The following is a 4,807-nucleotide window of genomic DNA, read 5'->3' on the forward strand; positions in this document are numbered from 1 at the left end:
AAAAAATAAGACATTAAAGACATATATATATATATATATATATATACATCTTTAATATATTTTTATATATATATTGCACCCACATCCTAAATATCTGGATGTATTTGTTACTTTTAGGCAGCGTTTTGCCACAAACCCTGGTTCATTTCTGTCTCTGGTTCTGGAACCCGACAAAACGGCATATTTTGGTCGTCTCTCTCATAACACACCTAATTCAACTCATTACTACAGTGAACCGCAGTGTCAGACATTTCAAATATGTGGTGAAAGACTCCAGCATCTGACCTGAGATCAGCACTCTGAGCTGTTATTACACAACATCTGTTTGTGTTTCCTCAGCTCGGTTTGGATGATGGACATGATAATTATGATTATGAAATCCCCCTCACAGAGAGAGAACATGTGTCATATAACACTGATACAGCCGCTAATTCATGTGACGGAGTCAGTCTGTCTGACAGATATTCACAACAAACACCATGAAGAAATGAAAAAAATCTAATAGAACACTTAATAGAAAACAGATTCAAACAGATGCAACAGTGTATTTGTACTGCCAAAGCATTTGCTGCGAGTCTGCACACAATGAAACAGTGTAAAAAAATTAAAAAAAAGAGCGCAAATGGAGTTCACAAATATGAGCAACAAATAATATTAAATAACAAATAGTAAGATAACAAACAATAACCAAAAATATATATATAAAGCATAATGACATCCAAGTATAAGATTTGATCAAAACTGAGCCAAAGTGATTTTCTTAATTAAATACTGTCACACGGAATTGATGTTAATGGTGTTGAAATTCTGCAGCAGAGTGATGATATCTCGGATCATTATCTAGTCTCGTGTATACTCCATATGGCTAAAGCTGCACATTCAACTCCTTGTTACAAATATTGTAGAACCATTTCTACCACAAAAGACTCCTTTTGTAAATAATCTTCCTGACTTCTCAATTCCACAGCAAATCTAATAGCTCAGAAAAACTTGTTGGTGTAACAGAAACTATTAGATACGGTTGCTCCTTTACGCTTAAAGAAGATTAAGGAAAACAGTTCGACACCATGGTATAACGAGCACACTCGCGCCTTAAAGAGAGCAGCCTGGAAAATGGAGCACAGCTGGAAGAAAACAAAACTAGAGGTATTTTGTATTGCATGGAGGGAAAGTACTTCTACTTATAGAAAAGCTCTAAAAACTGCTAGATCTACTTACTTTTCGTCTCTCTTAGAAGATTAAAAGAGAACAAACACAACCCCAGGCATTTATTCAATACAGTGGCTAAATTAACGAAAAATCAGTGGGGAACCGTCAGGGCCCTCTAGGCCCTCAGAGAGGGCCTAAGCTATTGTAAAAACAATATTTACCATTTTTAAATATTTTTTTAAATGACAAACTTTTAAATATAATTTTTAATTAAAAAAGTCATAATTTCAAATTTTTTTAAGCAATTCATAATTTCACAATCATCATCTAAATAAAATAAATACAATTTCGGTGGAAATAAACTCTTGAAATCTGCCTATTCAGTGAATGCGTTAAATGAACTCTGCCCATTTTCTCCATATTAGAATGTTTCTGCCTAGCGTTTGCGGCTCTGTGATTGGTGGTCCAGCTGTGAAATTACAGAGGGCCAAGCAACAGTAAATCAATGGGAGCGTCATTTTAAATGACAGAAAAACTGACCAATCATATCTTTCCTCTAAATGGGCGGGCCTTGTTATCACTAACTTTATGACAAGTTCCGCCCGCTATTGGATCTGTATTGGAAAAAAATAATATATTGACCTAAGTAGCTATCATTCACGTCACGATGTAAGCTGCAAATTACATAAGTGAGGACATTTACTGGGCCGCTGTGCCAATAATAATATTATTTAATATAAACACTGCTTGTTTGTAATGAAGTGTCTGTCGCTAAGTTGTTTTGCTGTGAGCGCTGTCATGATGTGTTGGCTTACATTTTGTGCACAGACCGATTGTGTGATGATGCATTTGTAATGAGGATTTTCATTTGACTTAAATGTAGCTATATTTTATCTTGGTGATATCAGTCACTCTCGCTGCGCTGTTTTCTTGTTGCATTTCAGAAAGGCGGTCGCACACCGGACGAGAAGCGCAGCGCCGCCGCCGTACGATGCGTGAGTCTAGGGCAACTTATCGCACACCGGACGCGTCGCGTTCAGTTCGAGATGGCAGTCCAAAACCTTTAATCTACTCTCCAAACAGTCAAACATTCACTTCAAGAATGAGCAAGTGGTGTCAATGAGTTTGAAGTTCAGTGATTAAAAAAAAAACAGAGCAAACAGAATGAGAAAGTGCGGTCTATTGTAGTCAAAGCATGGAGGCCGGTGGTGCCGCCGGTGCGCGTGTAGAAAACAATGTGTTCGAATATTACATGCGCTTCTCGTCCGATATGTGACCGCATTACGGCTGGAATAGCCTCTTGTTTCAAAGGTGGAATTGTCAAAGATGACTTTTAGAATTAGACTCTAGGCTGGTAGTCTGTTTTCCCCCCCGACGAGGGTAGAGGGTAGGGGGAGAGGGCCAAGGTTCAAAAGTCACGGTTCGCTACTGCGAAAAATAAAGCATCAACAGATGCAGACTTTTCCCAACAGAACAGCAGTAATGACTTTATGAACTTCTTTACTTCCAAGATCAATACTATTAGAGATAAAATTATAACCATGCAGCCGTCAGCCACAGTATCGCATCAGATAGTGCACTATAGATCCCCTGAGGAACAATTCCACTTATTCTCTACTATAGGACAGGAAGAATTGTATAAACTTGTTAAATCATCTAAAACTACAACATGTATGTTAGACCCTATACCATCTAAGCTACTAAAAGAGGTGCTTCTAGAAGTCATAGATCCTGGATCTTAGTGCTGCGTTCGACACTATCGACCACAACATTCTTTGGAGTAGACTACAAAATTATGTTGGCATTAGTGGAATTGCATTGTCATGGTTCAAATCTTATTTATCTGACCATCATCAATTCGTAGCAGTAAATGACAAGATATATCGATCACAAGTACAGTATGGAGTACCACAAGGCTCAGTACTAGGACCGCTGCTTTTCATATTTTACATGTTACCCTTGGGAGATATCATCAAGAAACATGGTGTTAGCTTTCACTGTTATGCTGATGATACTCAGCTCTATATTTCTCTGCAGCACGACAATACATACCTATTTGCAAAACTAATGGAATGCACTTTGTCAGTTTAAATCTAGATTATAGACCCATCTCTTTAACCTGGCATACACGTAACACACGATCACTTTTCTATAATTCAAATCCGTTAAAGGATTGTTAGGCTGCATTAATTAGGTCAACTGGAATCGTGAACAATTTCCATAAGAAGTATGGTTCCTCCCAAGGTTTTTTCTCCATTTCTGTCACCGATGGAGTTTCGGTTCCTTGCCACTGTCACCTTTGGCTTGCTTAGTTGGGGAAGCTTAATTTCTGGCAATATTGTCGGTTTGATGGCACAGACACTATTGGAAGAGAGCTGAACTGGATGATGACATCACTGAATCATCAATGAACTGACCTTAACTGAAAAATTTACTTTTGTTTTTTAATGTCTTCTTGCATTATTGACAAACTATTTTCCTGTTTGACATTGTAAAGCTGCTTAAAGCGCTATATAAATAAAGGTGACTTGATTAGACTTTAATAAACTACTGCACTTGGATCCTCAGCCTTCGTGTCCCTGTGCAGGTTTGTGACACTATTATAATTTTAGTTAATATTTTGAATTAGATTTATATATATATATATATATATATATATACACTGTATATTCTGTTTTCATTTAAAGTTTTTTTTTATCATTTTTATAAAATAAGGGAAAAAAGTAATATTAAAGATAAACTAGTGTTATTTTAGTATTTTTGATATATTATAGTTTTAGTTATTATTTTGAATTCGATTTTATTTTATTTTTATATTTTATTTTCATTTTCAAGTTTTACTCATTTTTTTAAATAATTTTTCAAGCATTTGTGTTCTATTTATTATTTACTATATTTTTTTAATTATGTTTGTATATTAATTTCTAATATATTAACAGTTATTTTAGTACTTAATGTTTAAATAAATAAAAACGATAAATGTTGAGATGGCAACTAGCTGAAATAAAATACGTTTATTTTTATTTTTTTTATATTTTATTTCAGTTAACTGTTCTTTTATTTCAAGTAACGACGCTGTGTTTTTATGGTTTTAGTTTTAGTGACTGGTAATAGAAACCCAGAGGTGAGATGGGTCACTCACTGTCTGTCCCTCTGTGGAGGATGAATGTGATTCGCTCGCGCTTCAGAGCTCATGTATGCGTTCGGTCATCAGCTCCGCTCGTCCAGTCAGTTTCAGGACGACACTGTAAAACATCTGCCGGTGGGAGTTTCTGATGACCGACAGCAGGACGGCACAACAAAAGACAGCTATACGTCTGTCCTGTGAAAGAACGAGAGAATCACAGATGGACAGATGTTCTGCAAGATCACTGAATGCTGCTGGAAAATCACAGACATGATTCTTGTTATGTCGGTCATACTTTACTTTGTTTGTGATTTTGAGAATGAACAAGACTAGATTTGATAAAAGACAGACTGAGAGCGAAAAGAGAGAAAGAGATTCCTTTCCATGTGTCTAACAAAGAGCTATTGTAGCAGAACATAAAGAGACGAGGAATCTCTCATCAGTGTGTGTGTGAGTGAGTGAGTGAGTGTGTATGTGTGTGTGTGTGTGTGTGTGTGTGTGTGAGAGTGTGTGTGTGTGTGTGTGTGTGTG

The sequence above is a fragment of the Sinocyclocheilus rhinocerous genome, unplaced genomic scaffold (assembly GCF_001515625.1).
Source record: "Sinocyclocheilus rhinocerous isolate Xijiao unplaced genomic scaffold, SAMN03320098_v1.1 scaffold1596, whole genome shotgun sequence".
NCBI classification, from domain to species: Eukaryota; Metazoa; Chordata; class Actinopteri; order Cypriniformes; family Cyprinidae; genus Sinocyclocheilus; species Sinocyclocheilus rhinocerous.